The sequence below is a fragment of the Schistocerca cancellata genome, chromosome 7 (genome assembly GCF_023864275.1).
Source record: "Schistocerca cancellata isolate TAMUIC-IGC-003103 chromosome 7, iqSchCanc2.1, whole genome shotgun sequence".
NCBI classification, from domain to species: Eukaryota; Metazoa; Arthropoda; class Insecta; order Orthoptera; family Acrididae; genus Schistocerca; species Schistocerca cancellata.
Window position 1 is genome coordinate 352,292,234 of NC_064632.1, and position 22,466 is coordinate 352,314,699.

Consider the following 22,466-nt stretch of genomic DNA (forward strand, 5'->3'; position numbering starts at 1 on the left):
ATTGGGTAACGTTCTCCTCTGCTGCCACTGTTGAATCTCTCCCCACGGTACCATCGATGTGGCGGTTGAGACACTGACTGCAGCGATTGTTTCCGCTGCGGACCGTACCATTCCTCGTTCGTTAGGGTGCCCCCGGCGAAAGTCAGTGCCTTGGTGGTCTCCGGAGGTCGCTGAAGCCATTAAAGAACGTCGGCGGGCTCTTCAGCGACATAAGCGGCACCCGTCTTTGGAGAACCTCATTTTCTTCAAACGTCTCCGTGCTCAGGCACGGCGGCTCATCCAGAGGCGGAAACAGGAGTGCTGGGAGAGGTGCGTTTCCACCATTGGTTCCCATACTTCACCCTCCCAGGTGTGGATGAAGATTCGGCGCATCTTTGGATTGCAGCACTCTACAGGTGTCCCAGGGCTTACCATCAACGGGGCAGTATCCACCGATGCCGATGCAATCGCCGAGCATTTCGCACAGCACTATGTTCGGGCCTCTGCGTCGGCGAATTACCCGCCTGCGTTTCGCGCGCTCAAACACTGGGAGGAAGGCAAACGGCTTTCTTTTGCTTCTCGCCACCCTGAGACGTATAACGCCCCATTTAGTTGTGGGAACTCCAAAGCGCCCTGGCACAGTGCCCCGATACAGCCTCTGGGCCAGATGGCGTCCACAATCAGATGCTCAAACACCTGTCCCCGGACTGTCAGCGAAGTGTTCTTGCCATCTTCAACCACATAGGGGGCGATGGTGTCTTTCCGTCGCAATGGCGATAAAGTGCCATCATTCCGGTGCTGAAGCCTGGCAAGGACCCGCTTAATGTGGATAGCTATCGGGCCATCAGCTTGACAAATACTTTGCGCAAGCTACTGGAACGTATGGTGAGTCGACGGCTGTGTTGGCTGCTCGAGTCTCGGGGTCTTCTGGCTCAGTGCCAGAGCGGCTTCCGTCAGGGCCGTTCCACCGGTGATACTTTGGTCTTCCTTGAGTCTGCAATCCGCACTGCTTTTTCCAGGCGCCAACACCTCGTCTCCGTCTTTCTCGACCTCTCCAGAGCATATGACACGACGTGGCGGCACCATATTCTCGCCACGTTGCACGGGTGGGGTCTCCGGGGCTCTCTCCCCATTTTTATTCAGAATTTTTTATCTGTTCGGACATTCCGCGTTTTAATTAGCACATCCCATAATTCCCTTCATATCCAGGAGAACGGCGTTCCACAGGGCTCTGTATTGAGCGTGCCCCTTTTCCTTGTGGCCATTAATGGCCTTGCAGCAGCAGTAGGGTCGTCTGTCTCACCCACGTTATATGCTGACGATTTCTGCATCTTTTTCAGCTTCTCCACCATTGGTGTTGCAGAACGTCGGTTGCAGGGAGCCATACACAAGGCGCAGGCGTGGGCCCTAGGCCATGGGTTTCAGTTTTCTCCTGCAAAGACTTGTGTTATGCACTTTTGTTGGCGTCGAACTGTCCATCCCCACCCTGAGCTCTATCTTCAGGATGCTATGCTCAGGGTTGTTGACACTTACCGTTTTCTGGGATTGCTGTTCGATGCCCGACTTACTTGGCTTCCACATATTCGTCAGCTCAAGCGTCAGTGCTGGCAGCATCTGAATGCCCTCCGCTGCCTCAGCAACACAACTTGAGGTGCAGATCGTAACACGCTGCTGCAGCTCTACAAAGCCCTTGTGCTGTCCCGACTGGATTATGGGAGTGTGGCGTATGGCTCAGCGTTGCCCTCAGCGTTGCAACTGCTGGACCCCGTTCACCACTGTGGGGTTCGACAGGCAACAGGAGCATTCCGCACCAGTCCTGTTAATAGCCTACTTGTTGAGGCTGGGGTTCCTCCGCTCCACATTCGGCGTCTACAACTCTTAGCCAACTATGCTGCCCACGTTCGTTGTTCGCCTCGTCACCCTAACTACCGTCTCCTTTTCGCTAATGCGGCAGTCCATACCCCACACCGGCGGCCTCGATCGGGCCGTACCATTGGGATACGTGTTCGGTCACTCCTTAGTGACCTCGAGTCTTTGCCTCTTCCATCTGCTTTTCAGGTCCACCCACATACGCCCCCTTTGTGTATTCGTCGGCCGCAGCTTCGGCTGGACCTCTCACAATGGCAAAAGGATTCAGTTCCTCCTGCAGTCTTGCGCCGCCAATTTCTTGTTCTCCTCGACGCATCCCGCGACTCGGAGGCTATCTATACAGATGGCTCGATGGTTGATGGCCGTGTGGAGTACGCTTATGCTCACGCGGACTATGTAGACCAGCGCTCCTTGCCGGACGGCTGCAGTGTTTACACCGCAGAGCTAACAGCCATTTTTCGTGCCCTTGAACGTATTCGTACCAGCACTGGAGAGTCTTTTGTCATTTGCAGTGACTTTCTCAGTAGTCTGCAGGCTCTTTACCAGTGCTACCCACGCCATCCCATTGTTGTTGCCATCCAGGAGTCCGTTCACGCTCTTGACCAGCGTGGACGTTCAGTGGTGTTCATATGGACCCCGGGACACGTTGGGATAGCGGGAAACGAACACGTTGACAAGTTAGCTAAAGAAGCCACCCGCAAACTGCCGTTGGAGATCGGCCTCCCAGCCACTGATCTCCGATCGGTGTTACGTCATCAGGTCTTTGGGATGTGGGCAGACGAATGGCGCACTCTGTCTGTACCCAACAAGCTGCGGCGTGTAAAGGAGACCACGACCGTGTGGGGTTCCTCCATGCGGGCCTCTCGCAGGGATTCTGTTATTCTCTGTAGGCTCCGCATTGGTCACTCTTGGCTGACGCATGGTCATCTGCTGCGTCGAGAGGACCCCCCTCATTGTCGCTGTGGTGCAACCATGACGGTGGCCCATCTGTTGTTGGAATGTCCTCTTTTAACCGCTCTCAGGCGTGCATTTAATCTCCAGGGTGATTTATCATCTCTTTTAGGTGACAATGTCTCTCTGGCAGATCGGGTTTTAAGTTTTATTCGCGCAAGCGGCTTTTATAGGTCCATTTAATTTTATTACATCACCCTCTTTTGTGCTGTATCTTTTACTTTGTTTTGTGTTGTAATTCGACTCCACCCTAATCTTTTAGGCTGGAGGTTTTAACGTGTTGCAGAGTGGCTGGCTCATCCTATTATTTTCGTGATCAGCCAGCCACGATCCTCTGCTGTACAGCTTTAATTCTTTCTGCCTTTCTTCTCTTTGTTGTTTTTATTGCTGTGCTCCGTTTTCCACGTTTCTTTCTTATTGACCTTGGGGATTTTCTTCCCCTGGAATTTTTATCTTGTGCTTCAAATGACTAATGGATGGTTTCACTGTGCTCTGTGTGTTTATGAAACAAGGGACCGATGACCTATGCAGTTTGGTTCCTTTAATTCTCAAACCAACCAACCAACCGTTTGCACTTCACAGTTGAAAGCTATCAAAACGCTGCCAGGTCATAGGCTTTTCCTGAAGTTGACTCGTCAATGAGTCAGTGTTTATGACGTAATATCTCTGGAACAATGTGTCTCGCAGTAATATATTTACGTATGTAAATTCAGTGGATTCAGTGGAATATGTTGATACTGTCTGCCAAATATGTTGAGAATAGTATTAGTAGCAAAGAAGTAATAAATTTAAACATCATGCATGGCGGAGCAGTTTTCAGGCATCTCAGTGTTCATGACATCATATCTCCTGAACTATATGTGGTAGCAAGGCATAATTTTGTAAGTGTATTTAACGGCATATGTTGATACTATCCACAGAATTTATTATAAATGGATTTAGTGGCGCAGAAGAAATAAATTTAAACATCATGCAGTTTTTGACGCATCTCGTTGTTTATGACGTAATATCTCCTGAACAGTGGTTGTTAGATGGTTCTTACGCCCACAGCGATTGTTGCATGACAGTAAGAGATGTGTGTACCAATTTGGTTGAAATCGGTGCTGTGATTTAGTAGAAGATGTGGAACAAACACACAGACACGTACATCCATTTTTATAATATGTATAGACATGTGCGTCAATAAAAGATACACACATAAATTTGTATAGTTGTAGGTTCTTCTTTGGTGCTGTGTTACATACAGTGACAGTAATATTCGTGATAGGAAGAAACAGTCTTGAATGCTGATAAAATCTGATAAGACACTGTAATGTCGAAAAATTTAGTAGCATGATGCTACGTCGATGTATTGTCCTGCTCACTGCAATCCTCCATAGTAATGTTGATAGGCCTGTACACTCACTGAATCTCTGGGTGGATCTCCGAGTGCCATTTCTTAAAAAGATGTGTCAGCCAGTCAGAATTGCAGGCATGAGGTAACATGAGTTTAGCATGTGTGTGTGTATTAAGCTGGGAACCTAAAAAGGATGGAGAGGCTTCGTATCGCCGCAGCCGTCAGTGGTTCACAACCCCAGAACAGGAAACAGCAGTCCACCCTCCCCCCGCCCCCACACCGAAACCAGGGTTATTGTACGATTCAGCACCCAGCCCCCCGGGAACGTCTCATACCAGACGAGTGTAACCCGAAATGTTTGCGTGATACAGTAGGTATGCATATGTGGAGACAGTGTTTGTGCACCAATCGTGAATACAGTGTAACCAGCCCGTATTCGCCGAGGCAGATGGAAAACCGCCTTAAAAATCATCCACAGGCTGGCCGGCATACCGGACCTCGGCACTAATCGGCCGGGCGGATTCGCGCCGGGGACTGGCACGCCTTTCCACTAGGGAAGCAGCGCGTTAGACTGCGCGGCTAGCCGGGCAGGCGAATGTAGCGTACTCTGATGGCGTCAGCGTCAGTTGATGCTAAGATGGCGACCGCTCAACAGAAAGCTTTTTGTGTTATTGAGTATGTCTGTATATGGGGCACTGAGAATCCGCGGGAAACAACTCAGTATGAACGTGACTCGCCTAAGGTGAACGTTTCCTGTGCCATTTCAGCCAATAAAGTTTTTGGTCCCTTTTTCTTAGAAGGTGCTACTGTAACTGGACTACAGTATCTGGAGATGTTAGAGAATTGGCTGTTCCCTCAACTCGAACAAGAAGCACAAAAATTCATATTTCAGCAGGATGGAGCGCCACCACATTGGCACTTATCTGTCCGTAACTACCTGAACGTCAACTACCCGAGGCGATGGATCGGCCGCCAGGCAGCCCGTGACAGAGCACTTCATCACTGGCCTCCAAGAAGCCCTGATCTTACCCCCTGCGATATTTTCTTATGGGGGTATGTTAAGGATATGGTGTTTCGGCCACCTCTGCCAGCCACCATTGATGATTTGAAACGAGAAATAACAGCAGCTATCCAAACTGTTACGCCTGATATGCTACAGAGAGTGTGGAACGAGTTGGAATATCGGGTTGATATTGCTCGAGTGTCTGGAGGGGGCCATATTGAACATCTCTGAACTTGTTTTTGAGTGAAAAAAAAACCTTTTTAAATACTCTTTGTAATGATGTATAACAGAAGGTTATATTATGTTTCTTTCATTAAATACACATTTTTAAAGTTGTGGTATTCTTTTTGAATCACCCTGTAATATAATATGATGAGAAAGGTTTCCTTCATATTACAGTTTAAGTAAATATTGAATTTATTGTTCTTCAGGTGCAATTAAAATGTCCCTATATCGTCTAAACACCACATTCGCAGTACATCGACGCTCACATGTATTACACAATTTGTTTTGAGTTACCTTTTATGGTTTGGATCAATATGGTTGCCATTGGTTACATGTTCCTTCGTCAGAAAATGGTTCAAATGGCTCTGAGCACTATGGGACTTAACATCTGAGGTCATCAGTCCCCTAGAACTTAGATCTACTTAAACCTAACTAACCTAAGGACATCGCACACATCCATGCCCGAGGCAGGATTCGAACCTGCGATCGTAATGGTCGCGCGTTCCAGACTGAAGCTCCTAGAACCGCTCTGCCACACCAGCCGGCCTTTCGTCGGACGCCAAATTAATTTAGGTCTCTGATTAACACACTTCTGTGTGGGACTGTGCACGGCATGCACACCATAACCTGTCTTGCTGTCTTGATCAGGCCAGACTAATTCACTCACTCGCAAGAAAATCGGCAGTCGCCAAACCTCACCCCGCTAGTGACATGGGGCCTCTGCGCATCATCTGTTGTGCTGCAGCCGAGTGGAGACAAGTAGTGGTAGATTCGGTACAGAATTTGTATATGTAGCCTAACAAGCTAAGCAATTAATGAGCACATAGCATGGCCCCAGATGGAACCTTGTAGCCACCACCTCACATTGGACTTTCAAAAATCTAAAACAGGTAACAGCTAAACGTGAATACACTTTATTATGGGTGATTCAGCTGCCCCTACACATGGACTGTATGCAACCTCTAATATCTTCAAATACCATAGAAATGATTCTGATATTCTCTCACTTGCTATGTGCAAACTATTAACCCTAAAGAAAAAAATAAACAGGCCTTTTTTGTAGTAAATTTATCTTCATCTTCTTCATCTTCATCTTTTCTTAAGGTATTAGACAGGAATTGCCTGTTACGGTACCCATCTCTGTCGGGGTCTTCCTCTGTCTCTTCTCCAAAGGCACTTATAATTTATTGCCTTTAAGGGAAGTCTCTTACTCTCCAGTCTTTGTAGATGTTATTTCCATTTTCTTCTGTGATCTCGGATTTTATCATTGAGGCTAAAGAATTGAAGTTCTTCTCTAATATCTTGATTTCTTAGCCTGTCTTCTCTTGTGCAACCTTTAACACCTCTAAGGAATTTCATTTCTTGTGCCTGGATGCGGTTTTCTTGCTTCTTGGTAATCACCCATATTTCACTTCCAAAGAGCAGGGTGGGAACTGCAACAGTTTTGTAAAATTTAATTTGAGTCTCTTTCCTGGTTTTGTTTTTTAGGTTTCTGTTAATTGTTCCCCATATTCGACTGAATGCTGCTGTAGCTATATGTCATTTCACATCTGAGATTGCTGAAACGGTTTTCTTGCTCTAAAATCTTCTGATCTATCACTATTTTGGTTCTGATTGGTTCTTTTCCCATGAAGGCCATTGTCTTATTTTTTTCTTTTCAAAGTTCCATGTTATATTTTGCACTTATTTGTTTTAGCAAGTAGACTCCTTTCCGAAGGTCATCTTCCTTGTCTGCTAGGATCACTGCATCATCGGCATATAGTTAATTATTTAAAAGAATGTTCCTGTCTAGGTGGATGGCTTTCTGAAATTCTGATTTCCATATATGTGTTATTTCATTAATGTAGATGTTTAACATAGTTGGAGAGATGTAGCAGCCATGTTGTTCCACTTTATTAGTTAGTATCTCATTACTTGTTTTACCATTGAGATTTGTGTCTTGATATAAACTAGATGTTTTGGATATCCATGATTTGTCATTATTTCCCAAAGGAGTAAATTTAATGTAGTTAAATTTTGTATTGAGATACATTTTTATCAGAGGCTGCAAGTTCCGAATTGTTCAGGAACAGCTTACAAAAGTGATCTTTTTTTGAATAACTTAGAAACTGTGGCCTAGAGTCAAAAGGTAGGGAAGTACAAAATTTAGCTACATTACATTCCCTATAAAATTTTTTTGTTCATTTTCTCTGTAGGACTAATAGTGTGCATGTAGCGAGCAATGGAATATGAGACTATCGGGCGTGGTTTTTGAAGGCGTTGCAGATTGCATGAAACCTATCGGTTGGGGCAGGTCAATCAACCTTTATATCATAAGTTTGATTGGTCGCTGAACTTAAATTATAATCCTCAGCATTCTGCTACAGCCATGTTTCTCACAGTGCCTGTTTTCATCAAGACAGAGATAATACACTACTGGCCATTAAAACTGCTGCACCAAGAAGAAATGCAGATTATAAACGGGTATTCATTAGCCAAATATATTATCCTAGAACTGACATGTGATTACATTTTCACGCAATTTTGGGTGCATAGATCGTGAGAAATCAGTACCCAGAACAATCACCTCTAGCCTTAATATCGGCCTTGATACGCCTGGGCATTGAGTCAAACAGAGCTTGGATGGCGTGTACGGGTACAGCTGCCCATGCAGCTTCAACACGATACACAGTTCATCAAGAGTAGTCACTGGCGTATTGTGACGAGCCAGTTGCTCGGCCACCATTGACCAGACGTTTTCAATTGGTGAGAGATCTGGAGAATGTGCTGGCCAGAGCAGCAGTCGAACATTTTCTGTATTCAGAAAGGCCGGAACACGACCTGCAACATGCAGTCGTGCATTATCCTGCTGAAATGTAGGGTTTCGCAGGGATCGAATAAAGGGTAGAGCCACGGGTCGTAACACATATGAAATGTATCGCCCACTGTTCAAAGTCCCGTGAATGCGAACAAGAGGTGACCGAGACGTGTAACCAGTGGCACCCCATACCATCACGCCGGGTGATACGCCAGTATGGCGATGACAAATATCCGCTTCCAATGTGCGTTCACCGCGATGTCACCAAACGCGGATGCGACCATCATGATGCTGTAAACAGAACCTGGATTCACCAGAAAAACTGACGTTTTGCCATTCGTGCACCCAGGTTCGTCGTTGAGTACACCATCGCAGGCGCTCCTCTCTGTGATGCAAGGGTAACCGCAGCCATTGTCTCCGAGATGATAGTCCATGCTGCTGCAAACGGCGTCGAACTGTTCGTGCAGATGATTGTTGTCTTGCAAACGTCCCCATCTGTTGACTCAGGGATCGAGACGTGGCTGCACGATCCGTTACAGCCATGCCGGACAAAGTGCTTGTCATCTCGACTGCTAGTGATACGAGGCTGTTGGGATCCAGCACGGCGTTCCGTATTACCCTCCTGAACCCAACGATTCCATATTCTGCTAACAGTCATTAGATCTCGACCAATCCGAGCAGCAATGTCGCGATACGATAAACCACAATCGCGATAGGCTACAATCCGACTTTTATCAAAGTCGGAAACTAGATGGTACTCATTTCTCCTCCTTACACGAGGCATCACAATAACGTTTCGCCAGGCAACGCCGGTCAACTGCTGTTTGTGTATGAGAAATCGGTTGGAAACTTTCCTCGTGTCAGCACGTTGTAGGTGTCGCCACCGGTGCCAACCTTGTGTGAATGCTCTGAAAAGCTAATCATTTGCATATCACAGCATCTTCTTCCTGTCGGTTAAATTTCGCGTCTGTAGCACGTCATCTTCGTGGTGTAGCAATTTTAATGGCCAGTAGTGTATCAAATGTTTGTAACGCTTGACGTGCTTCCTGTCATGGCGGTCACTACAGCAACTGGGATGACTGACGGATGACTGCGTAATTCCGGCAGACCGGACCCCCAGCTGGCGGACGAGGAAGCGCGGCTGCGGCAGCGCGTGTGCTCGGCAGAGGTGCGCGCCCTCTGGTCCACCCCCGTGTACGCCATGTCCGCCGCTGCTGCTGCCGCGGCCGCCGCCGCCGGGGGCCTGAGCGCCGACGTGCCAGAGTTCCGCCCCCAGCCTCTGCACCAGCCCCAGCTGCAGCCGCAGCCGCAGCAGCTGCGGCCGCTGCAGCTGCAGCCGCACGCCGCCTCCATGCAGCTGCGGCCGTCGGCGCAGCCGCCCCTGCAGCTGCAGCCGCACTCACCGCCAGTGGCCATCGCCGCCGCGCCACCGCCTGCCCCTTTCTTCCCGCCCTCTGCTCTGCCGCAGGCCGCGCAAGTGCCGCCTCAGCACCTGCAGCAGTACGGAGTGAGGTACAGGAGGTATTCGTGCTTCTCGTGTGATTTCTGTAATACCATCGTGACAGTGATAACAAAATCCCTGCACAAGGAGCTGCCGTTTACCATGTGAAACCCATGACACAAAGTTTTTCCAATTCCATACCTCAATCGGTAAAAACGGAATCTTCGTAGGATTTATTTCTACAGACTGAGGCGACGAATGAAAATTTGTACCAACGCTGGGATTCCAACCCGGGTCTCCTGATCACTAGGCAGATGCGTTAACCACTGCAACACGTGAGTAAAGTGAGTTTGCACAACTGTACTAACTACCTAACTCCCTGTGTGTGTGTGTGTGTGTGTGTGTGTGTGTGTGTGTGTGATCTTATGGGACTTAACTGCTAAGGTCATCAGTCCCTAAGCTTACACACTACTTAATCTAAATTATCCTAAGGACAAACACGCACACACATGCCCGTGGGAGGACTCGAATCTCCGCCGGGACTAGCCGCACAGGCCATGACCCTAACTCCCTCCTCAGTCCAGGTTCCCATTCATGCCTCAGCCCTCTTAATACTCCCTCTAAATTCGAACAGAATTACAGAGTCGTTGCAAGTACATTGGAATAGCTCCTCAGCATCGAACGAAACGGGGGATCCTGCCTGAAGTCCAGGCACAGGTGTTTTGATCAACTGGAACTATATAGCTCTAGAGATCTTTTCGAGTCTCAGACGTCTATGATTTATGTGTGGACATTGAAGTGACAAATGAAAATTTTTAATAAGGCTATAGCTGAACCTAAGTCTCCTACTCTGTTTGCCTCTGTAGCTTCTTTCAGAAACATTTTTAAGACAAAAAAAGGAGGGACGCCCTGCGAAGAAATTATCTGAATCAGATGGAAAAAGATGAATGTGATGTACAAATACAGACAAACAAATTATTACAATTTCAGAAAATTGGACGAGCTATTCAAGAGAAAAAGCTTCACAAATTGAGCAAGTCAGTACTGCGTTGGTCCACCCCTGCCTCTTATACAAGCAGTTATTAGCCTTGCTGGATGTCCTCCAGAGGGATATCGTGTCAGATTCTGTCCAATTCTCGCGTTAGATAGTAAAAATATGGAGATGGTTGGAGGACCGTGCCCATAATGATCCGAACACTCTCAATTGGGGAGAGACTTGGAAACTTACTGCCCAAACTATGGTTTGGCAAGCGTGAAGACAAGCAGTAGAAACTCTCACAGTGTGCAGAAAGGCATTATCTTGCTGAAATGTATGCCCAGGATGGGTTGCCATGAAGGGCAGATAATGGGGCGTAGAATGTCGTCAACGTAGCGCTGTGCTGTAAGACCGCTGCAGATGACAACCAAAGGGGTCCTGCTATGAAATGAAATGCCAACACAGATCATCATTCCCGGTTGTCGGTCCGTATGGTGTCTGACAGTGAGGTTGGTACCCCACTGATGTCCATGGCTTCTCCACTTTAAATACTGCAGTTGAAGGGAAATTCAAGGCTCAAGCGCTCCATGCGTTGACAATACGTGGTCCCTCTACTTCCAACGAATTACGAAACTCACTCGTTACGGACCTCTTCAATAGTCTTTAAACGGTTACACAGTGCCTCGTAATATGGTTCCAACTTTTCTGACCCTAAGTTCCTTTTCTTTATACTTCAGGGTAGATCTCAAAACTTCACACTGTGTTCAATAACAAAATAAGACATAGTTCCCAATCTATGAACCGTTACTGAACGACAAACCAAATATAAATTACTTCGAGACCTCCGCTTGGAAACCACAATGATCCTACAACCAATAACCACCAAATAAGAACTAGCTCTGTCACCTCAGAGTCGGCTAGCAGATTCGCTAACATCCTTTCGTGAAGCTGTAGGATTCCTAAAGTCCAAATAAACTAACTCTCACTGGAATTATCCAACCGCACAGATACACACATTACTGCACTAGCCCCTGACTCAAATAGGCGATCTCCTTAATCCACGTAACTGCATTCGCAGCTTAATTAATCAAATTCTAACATGCGAACCTCACAGTTATGAACACTACTAAATTTCCTAAACCGTACAAATTTCGGACTGCGCTAACCGCGAACTCTTTCAACAGTTAGACTTACCGACGCAGGCAAACTTTTACCAATATTATCTCCCGTCGGACGACTGCTGCATCCTATGGCAAAACAGGGACTCAACTATCTGACAATGTCAAGATCTCCAGGAACCATACCACAGACAAAAAGAAAAGATTTTTTTTTACTTCTCGATAACGTTCACATTACAGAAAGTAGCTCTTACGGCGACGTATATCGGCCAGGTATCTGCGATGGAGGACTATCTCTGGACTCCGCCGTCGCCGCTGTCCAATCTCTGTGTTGCTGCACAGTTGACGGGTTTTGCGGCCGTTTGTTAATCTCAATATCAACAACATAATACAAAAATGCTTAGGCAACAATTAAAACATGGTTAGATTAAAACCCTTCGCATCTCTTCTCTATAACTCACGTGACATAGCACACATGTAGAGGTGAACAATGTCTTTGAATGTACGTCAGATCTGACACAGTACAATTTTCCGATATGTGTAATCCATCTTTTCCCGCAGTCATTCATGTTTCTACAGTTTAAAAATTCTCCTGTAAATATTCCAGGTTTGCCATTTTGTGCTTTCCGCCTGTCTCATTTTTTACACGTCTCTATTTCACTTTGCCTGCTCCACTTTTAGCACTTTTGTATTTTCGCCTTTCGTCAGCTAAATCCTGTATGCCACGTGTTATCCAAAGATTTCTATTGGACCTCGTCTTTCTGCTATTTCGTCCTATGCTGGAATCACTGTTTCCTCTCTCAAGGCTAGCCCTTCGTCTTCTATTGTTTTCCTTTCGCCTGGTTCATTTAATCATTGTCTAATGCTATCTTTGAAACTCGCAACAACCATTGTTGTTTGAATTTATCCAGGTTTGACCGCCTTTATTTCTCTACCTCCCTGCAACTGTTTGAATTTTATTCTACAGTTCGTAACCAATCAATAATGGTCAGCATGCAGATTTGTCGCTGTAAATGTTGTGGAGTTTGAAATCTGATTTCAAAGTCTCTGTCTTTAGCATTCCATTGGTTTCAGACTGTTATAGGTATAGACCTTCTTTCATTATTCTTAAACCAAGTGTTGGCAATGACTGCTATGCACGAAATTCTATCAGACGGCTTCCGCTTTGATTCTTTTCCTGCAGTCTGTTTTCTCCTATAACTCTTGCTTCTCTTGCCTTCCTACTAACGACTTCCATTCACCTAACATAATCAAATTTGGTCTCCTTTAACTATCTGAATAATTTATTTTACCTCATTGCACCTTCTTTCAATCTCTATGTTGTACACGGACCTTGTCAGAAGTGTAAACTCGGACTACTTACCGGGCGCTGGCTCTATATCTATTTTGGCTACAATAATGAGTCCACTACGCTGTTCTTAGTAGCTTATCCGCATTCCTATTTTCTTATTCATAATTAGACCCACTCCTACGTAATCGCTGATTTTATTTTGATAACAGTGTAAGCTACGTTTATTTAGTATTTAAACGAAATGAGTTCACTAGTTTATCCATTATTCAGTAACATATGGAAAGGTATCACCTAATTTTCTTCCCCACGTGGATTCTGTCTAGCTGTTCCGTTAGTTATGTTTGGCATCTATAAAAATAAAGTCTTAGCCCTCATTCATTATGCAATGCTACAAATCCAAAAAGCCAACTTGTGGACTACATCAATGTAATGTAATGAATTTAGCGCTTGCCGTCAATTCCAGCGTAGGTCCCAAAGTTCACAAGGGCTGTCAGGTTTTTGTAACTATTTGCAATGTAAATATTGATAGATTAAAACATATCTTCATAAGACAGTATGTGTTTCGTAAATAACTCACAAAAAACGCTCACAGTTGACTTTGAACATGTTTATACGTTGGTGCCAATCTACATGGTGGTTATTCACCAAAATTAGAGGTTAGACAGCTCTACGAGACCTACCACAGCATCAAATCACGCTCAAGTGACTCTTGTCCACGATCTAAAATGTGTTTAAAGGCATCACTCTGTCCAACAGTTTGAGGGATGTGATGTCACAAAACGGAATACAGACATGTATCTAATAATAGAATTAAGTTGTCACGAAGCTAGCGCTATTTCAGTTGATATTACAGTTAACAAAAGGAGTTTTTCTGTTGTGTATGAAACATGTCTGACTGTATATTAATATGGTAGCAACCAAACATGATTGTACTACTATTTCCACAAACCTACCTACCACGATAGGAAAATGAAATAGGCGAAATTTTTACAAAATTTAAAACGACTAAGAATTTATGTACAAATGTCGCATCTTAAAGGAATATTTGAGCTCATTCTGTAATCTATGATTCTTGTTAAGTTACAGACCATTTACCTGTATGATTTACATTTTAGTAATATTACTTCAGCTGATGTGCTTGCATTACAGTTGTATGTGTAAAGACTGATCTTTTTTCCATCAGCGTCTGCTGAATAAATGTTATATTCCAAAACAGTCTTTTAACTGAGTCTGAATATTGCACAACAGCTTATCTGGTTAATATGTGATACTACTTCAGCATCAGTCGAGGAGTTGGTCTTCCATGAAACCTACTGTGCTGTTATGGCCATTACTTGCTATAGGTCCTCAGCTCATGATAGCAAAACATAGGATAATGTATTAAAGTGGTTTTTAAAATATGAAATATACACTCCTGGAAATTGAAATAAGAACACCGTGAATTCATTCTCCCAGGAAGGGGAAACTTTATTGACACATTCCTGGGGTCAGATACATCACATGATCACACTGACAGAACCACAGGCACATAGACACAGGCAACAGAGCATGCACAATGTCGGCACTAGTACAGTGTATATCCACCTTTCGCAGCAATGCAGGCTGCTATTCTCCCATGGAGACGATCGTAGAGATGCTGGATGTAGTCCTGTAGAACGGCTTGCCATGCCATTTCCACCTGGCGCCTCAGTTGGACCAGCGTTCGTGCTGGACGTGCAGACCGCGTGAGACGACGCTTCATCCAGTCCCAAACATGCTCAACGGGGGACAGATCCGGAGATCTTGCTGGCCAGGGTAGTTGACTTACACCTTCTAGAGCACGTTGGGTGGCACGGGATACATGCGGACGTGCATTGTCCTGTTGGAACAGCAAGTTCCCTTGCCGGTCTAGGAATGGTAGAACGATGGGTTCGATGGCGGTTTGGATGTACCGTGCACTATTCAGTGTCCCCTCGACGATCACCAGTGGTGTACAGTCAGTGTAGGAGATCGCTCCCCACACCATGATGCCGGGTGTTGGCCCTGTGTGCCTCGGTCGTATGCAGTCCTGATTGTGGCGCTCACCTGCACGGCGCCAAACACGCATACGACCATCAATGGCACCAAGGCAGAAGCGACTCTCATCGCTGAAGACGACACGTCTCCATTCGTCCCTCCATTCACGCCTGTCGCGACACCACTGGAGGCGGGCTGCACGATGTTGGGGCGTGAGCGGAAGACGGCCTAACGGTGTGCGGGACCGTAGCCCAGCTTCATGGAGACGGTTGCGAATGGTCCTCGCCGATACCCCAGGAGCAACAGTGTCCCAAATTTGCTGGGAAGTGGCGGTGCGGTCCCCTACGGCACTGCGTAGGATCCTACGGTCTTGGCGTGCATCCGTGCGTCGCTGCGGTCCGGTCCCAGGTCGACGGGCACGTGCACCTTCCGCCGACCACTGGCGACAACATCGAAGTACTGTGGAGACCTCACGCCCCACGTGTTGAGCAATTCGGCGGTACGTCCACCCGGCCTCCCGCATGCCCACTATACGCCCTCGCTCAAAGTCCGTCAACTGCACATACGGTTCACGTCCACGCTGTCGCGGCATGCTACCAGTGTTAAAGACTGCGATGGAGCTCCGTATGCCACGGCAAACTGGCTGACACTGACGGCGGCGGTGCACAAATGCTGCGCAGCTAGCGCCATTCGACGGCCAACACCGCGGTTCCTGGTGTGTCCGCTGTGCCGTGCGTGTGATCATTGCTTGTACAGCCCTCTCGCAGTGTCCGGAGCAAGTATGGTGGGTCTGACACACCGGTGTCAATGTGTTCTTTTTTCCATTTCCAGGAGTGTAGTTTCCTTGTAGGAACCTTAAAACATAGTTTCGGAGGGATTGTATGGTATCAGTGGAATCAGCAACGAGCCAGCCACGTTCTGCTATTATCATAATTATGTCTTAAGTACAATAAAAATGGAAGTCACATAGTACAAAGAGTAGTTGCTGTTAGGTGTTACGAGTAACATTCCTTCAATACATTATAATGAAACTACATCACACAATCCATTAGCCAATCAACTCTTTTCAGTACTGTCCACTGTAGCATTAATGTATCAAGATTTTTAATTTATTTGAATAGAATTACGCCACCAGTTACACTTTTATTCTGTGCACCACTGCTTTCAACGCCCAAGGCCATTATCAAGTGTGGCTCTATATAAAGCAATATAGCAAATATCTTAGAAGACAGTTTATATAAAATAAATCATACAAATTGAAAGGAATAAATAGAAAACGTTTTACAGGGAAATGCAATGTAGAGTGAACCTAAGACAATAAAATCACAAATGTTGCACAGTAACGCATCATTACGCTAAGAAACATTAATGTGAGTAACACATTAACTTACATCTCAAGCATCGTATATAAAATTGATTTAAATTAAATCACAAAAGCCTTACATGTGTAGATTAAACTACGCATAATAAAATATTACATATGCATCGGAACTTATCATTACATTGAGAGACGCATAAAATAAGTAAATAAGTAAAGCATGAACTCACATCACAAACCTTCTTTATGGAAAAATTGGAGGAGCAAGCGTTGGGAACTGCGAACAAGAAACCTAATATTTGGTTCCGTTACGTGGATGATACGTTTGCTTTGGGGCAGCACGACAAGAAGGAATAGGATCTTTTTCACAACCATCTAAATGGGATCATTCCGAAGATTCAGTTTACCAAGGAGTAGGAAGCAGGCGCAAGATTAAATTTTCTGATGTGCTAGTTTTCAAGAAAGAAGATAGTAGCTTGGGCCACACGGTTTACCGAAAATCCACACACCGGTATTCGAACCACTACCTACAACAAAAGCGAGGAATCATAAAGAAAATCTGCGAACCAGAGCTGCTTGACGCAGATTTAAAACGTCTCACCATTGCACTGCTCAAAAATGGTTATTCATTCGCTGAGGCGGAAAGAGCGTTAGGACCACCGCGTAGAAATCATAGCGATGCTCAAGCTCCGGTGAAACCGAAAGTTTTCCTGCCATTCATTAACGACGTAACTGGTCGCATAGGAAAAATCTTGAAACAGCGGAACATCGCGGTAATCTACACACCCTTGCGGAAGATATAAAGCACCTAAAATCGGCCAAGGATGCTCGCCAGTCCCTGTAAAAAGCTGTAATTTATTAGAATTCCATTTAGTTGTGGAGAGGTGTACGTGGGTACGACAAAAGGAACTATCAAAAACGACTCGAGAAAGACGAGGGCAACTGCAGAAGAGGGGAGACTGACAGATCTCCTGGCTGTAAAGCAGGATAGGACTCAAATATTGGCAGCCACGAGCGGATACCATGAAATGCTATTATACAGAGAAACCGTAGAGATTGTGAAGCACCCCAGGAATTTCAATAGGAAGGAGGGGGGCGTGAAACAGAATGAAATTTGGACTCCGGTGCTGAAGAAGATGTGTACCAGTCTTCCACCATGGGATGACAGTAACAGCGAACGAGGGAAGTCGACATTGGTCAATTGTGCTCGCGTATTCAAAACATGTGACGTCACGCCACAGCGCGGAAGCTTGCGGAAGCGGAAATTTGCTGTAGGTGTGGATTGGACATTCAACAAAACTACGTTCCCCCTTGAAAATGTCCTCCGCAGATGGGGTCGAAACATCGGGGTTTAAAGTGAAATCCATTCGACAGGTACACTGATTTTAACGGCATTCCATATGTCGAAAGTTATACACAAATAAAAGTCAGATCACGACGCGAAGATTTCAGTGGAGTCAGTGTCCTAGAACAGACATCACACTGCTTTGTGACAGCTTTCGGTGGGTACGTGACAAGTAACTTCTATTAATGCGAACGAAATAGGAGTAAGGCAACTGCCAGTACAACTGAAGTACGATTTATTTGAAACTGAGTGAAAATCAGAACGGTCGGCATTTATCCATCTTTAGCGATTTCAGATGTCAAAATCACATCTGTCGTCTCCAAGATATTGCACTTTCAAGCCAATGTAGCGGCATTGCATGCCAAATGGATATTAAATAATAATAAACATTATTTCATGAAGTGATTATTGACAAATCTGTCCCAGTTGCAGTACAGATGATTGATGCCTAGTTTCGAACCAACTGGTTCATTCTCAAACTTGACCTGAGGCTGCACTGAAAGTGTCTGATCGTAATAACGAACATCACAGTGGCATTAGGAAGTAATCGTAGATACTGTCACATTCAAGATGTGGCTGCTTAGTAGTTTCATTCTGACTTGCTGAGTAGACACACGTTGAATGTGACAGTTATCTACGATTACTTTGTAAAGCATGTATGTTGCCGCTGTGATGCTCATTATGAAGATCAGGAACTTTCTGGCAGTCTCAGTGGGTCAGGTTTTAGAGTAAACCACTTACATCGAAACTACTAATCAAACATATGAACTGCGATTGTGTCGAACTTGTTAATAATTCATGAAAGATTAGAAAAAGGTTGCTGGCCCTTTATCAACAAAATGCTGAAACTAAAGAAAACCTTATCATCGATGATCGCTGGTAGACCAAAATTCTGTCATTGACACCGTCCTTTAATTTTTACCTAGAAACTAATTGTTATTGCGGATATCGGCGGATTTTTCGGTCATCATTCATCTTAAAGGTTTGATGCGGCCGGGCACGAATTCCTCTTCTGCGTTTATCTCTTCACATCAGAGTAGCAGTCACACACAACGTTCTCAGTTATCTGCTGGATCTATTCCATTCGCAGTCTCCGCCGTACATTTCTTAGCTTCTACAACTCCCTCTGGTACCATGAATTTATTCAAAAATGGCTCTAAGCGCTATGGGACTTGACATTTGAAGTCATCAATCCCCTAGACTTAGAAGTACGTAAACCTAACTAACCGAAGGACATCACTCACATCCCTGGCCAAGGCAGGATTCGAACCTGCGACCGTAGCAGCCGCGTGGTGAATTTATTCCATGGTGTATTAAAACATGTCCTATTAGCTGTACCTTCTTCTTGTCAGTGGTCTCCATACGTTCGTTTCCTCGCCGATTCTGTGGAGAAATTCCTCATTTCCTGTCAGTTCACCTACTTTTCATCATCCTTCTACACTAGTGCATCTCAGTGCCTCGATTCTCTTCGTTTCTGGATTTCCCGCAGTCCATGTCTAGCTGCCGAGCAATCCTTAGCTCCAGACATACTTTCTCAGAAATTTATTCTCCAGATTACGGCCGATGTTTGTTACGTTCTAACGTCTTTTGCCCGGGAATGCTCTCTTTGTCTGTACTAGTCTGGTTCGTTTGTCCTCCTTGCTTCGCCAGTCATGTTTCATTTTGCTGCCTAATTAACAAAATTTCTTAACTTCATCTACTTCATGATCCCCAATGATGATGTTAAGTTTCTCGGTGTTCTCATTTCTGCTACACCTCATTAGTTTCATCTTTGTTCTATTTACTCTCAGTCTGCATTCTGTACTCACTATACTGTTCTTTCCATTCAGCAGATCCTGTTATTGTTCTCCATTTTCACTGAGGACAACAGTGTCATTAACGAATCTTATCACTGATATCATTTCACCTTGAATTTTAATTCCACTCTTCAACATTTCTTTTATTGCCTTCATTGCTTCTTCGACGTACAGATTGAACAGCAAAGGCTACATCCCTATCTTGCACTATTTTTAATCTGAGCACTTCGTTCTTGGTCTTCCACTTTTATTGTTCCATCTTGGTTCTTGTACATACTGTGTATTAACCGCCTTTCCTTACAGGGGAGATAACCCCAATTTTTCTCAGAATTTCGATCATCTTGTACACTGTCGAACGATTTTTCCAGGTCGACAAATCCTGTGAATTATTAATTGCAACGTCAGAATTGCGCCCCTCGCGTCTTTACCTTTCCTAAAGCCAAGCTGATCGACGTCTAACAGATCCTCAATATTCTTTTCAGTTCTTCAGTATATCATTCTTGTCATAAATTTGGATGCATGAGTTGAAAAGCTGATTGTGCGATAATTTTCGCACTTGTCGGCTCTTGCTGTAGCTGGAATTGTGAGGATGCTTTTTTCCAAGAGACTGATGCTATAACGCCAGTGCCGATACCCTCAGATATCGTCATTTGCGAAAACCTATACTGATAGCTGATTTGGATTTGTAAAAGAGTACATGCCGGGAAGTGGGGGTATAATTGTTACATCCCACTCCTAACACCAAATGTAAAAGAGTACGTGGTTTGGGGATGGGAAGAGAGAAACTTGTGACACCAATGTTAATGTATAAAATGGCAGGGAAGGGGGAAGAAGGCTGTTAAATATGCCTCGTGGCGGCAGTGTGTAGGAGGTCGAGCTGTCAGGATTTGGTAGTGGGCATTCAGGGCTGCCGTTAAATGACAAAACAGGAAATTAAGTACAATAAACAGGATATATTTCAATATACGGAGTGCAAAGGGCGCTCCTAGGGACGGAAGTTAGCAGATTTATGTCGGTCTAGAATGTCGAACAATTAAATGAAATGGGCAACGGAAGGGGAAGCGGTTAATGCTGACATAAAGGGGTGAGTCAAAATAAAGCCTTAAATTTGTAAAAACAAATCGAAAAATCGCGCCGTTATCCTGTAAGTTGGTAAGCGTGCTGCAAACAGGGTGCAGAATGGCCTGTGGGTGGCAGCATAGTGCAGATGCACACATAAAGTCGCAGTATAAAGATGGCCGCCCCACTTGCGACTTGCACCAGGGAAGAACAACGTTCTGTTATTCGGTTTTTGCGTAGTGAAGGTGTGAAACCTATTGAAATTCATCGACAAATGAAGGTTCAGTACGGTGATGCATGTTTATCACAGCAGCAATCTACGAATGGAGTAGGAAGTTCGCAAATGGTGTAACTTCAGTGCAAGATGCTCTTCGTCCAGGTCAGGCACAACGAGTTGTGACTCCACAGAAGATAGCAGCAGTTGAAGCCATAGTGAAGGAAAATCGCTGAGTGACACTGAACGACATTGCAGCATATTTACAGATTAGTCATGGGTCAGCACACCACATTGTGCATGATGTGCTCCAGTTTCACAAAGTGTCTGCGAGATTGGTGCCACAGCAGCTGACTCCTGAAATGAGAGAAAGACGTGTTGATGCTTGTGAAGAACTTCTTCTGCGCATGGAACGAGAAGGTGATGGTTTCCTTGCAAGAATAGTTGCTGGGGACGAAACCTGGTTCACTTCCACCAACCGGAAACGAAGAGAGCGAGCAAGAAATGGCGCCATTCCTGATCACCAAAACCAAAGAAGTTTCGAACAGAACCATCAGCAGGAAATGTTATGCTGACTCTCTTTTGGGGCGAAAAAGACGTCATTTTGGAGCATTACATGCCTAGAGGGACCACTGTCACCGGTGCATCATACACAGATCTCCTAAAAATCATCTGCGGCCTGCAATCAAATCAAAGCGACGTCGATTGCTGTCAGCAGGTGTCCTTTTGCAACATGACAATGCAAGGCCCCACACTGCCCGTACAACAGTTACAACAATCACAGACATGCATTCTGAGTGTCCTCCTCATCCACCATACTGACCAGACCTTGCCCCAAGTGATTTCCATATGTTTGGACCACTCAAAGACGCAATGGGAGGAAAGAGGTACGCCACGCGGTGCATGAGTGGTTGTGCGGACTACCAAAAGAATTCTTTTCTAAAGGAATTTATGCACTTTGTAAGCGCCGGAGGACTTGCTTTTAGCGTGGGGGAGATTATGTTGAAAAGTGATACAGCTTTGTACCACTTCTGCACAATAAATAATATTTTAAAAAATATTTAAGGCTTTCATTTGGCTCACCCTCGTACGTTGGTCGCCGGTTGCGAAGAGCAGAGCCAGAGGCTCTGCCTTCCAAAACGATGTCTGCTCTGCTCGAGGTCTGAATTACAAGAGGGAGAAGGAACTGTGTTCTGCTCCGCAGGACGCTCCGGCGTCCACACACGTGATCGGTATCCCGCGCACGCTACTGGCTAAAACCAATGGCGTGAATTCGCTAGCAGTTTTAGCAGAGGGCTCAGGGCGTCTCCTGTCAGCAGCTTCAGCTCGACAGAACCGCCTCGGTTTTGAAAGGCAAGCGACTTGTGTCACGTACACACGGCGTGAATTACTCTGGGAGAAAAATTGTAACGATTCCACTGGGCCTTTCAAATAATTTTTTTAAACTAATTCCCTAAAATATTCCTTGACTGGCTGCCATCCTGTACATGTGCGACAGAATCACAGTACACAAATTTGTTAATTTTATGAGATTTGATTCTATAAAGTGTAAATGATTAAGCTGAAAATCCACATCAAGACAGTTGCAAAATGGACCGATTCCGCGTAGCAAACCATAAATGAAAAGACCGATACTTCGCGAGATAGAATGCCATACTTTTGGAAATGTATATGTTAGTAAAACAGATGTAACTACATCGAGCGTCAGTTCAGTATTTGGTAAGTGTGTTGCGGCGCTCCTGCAGCATCCCAG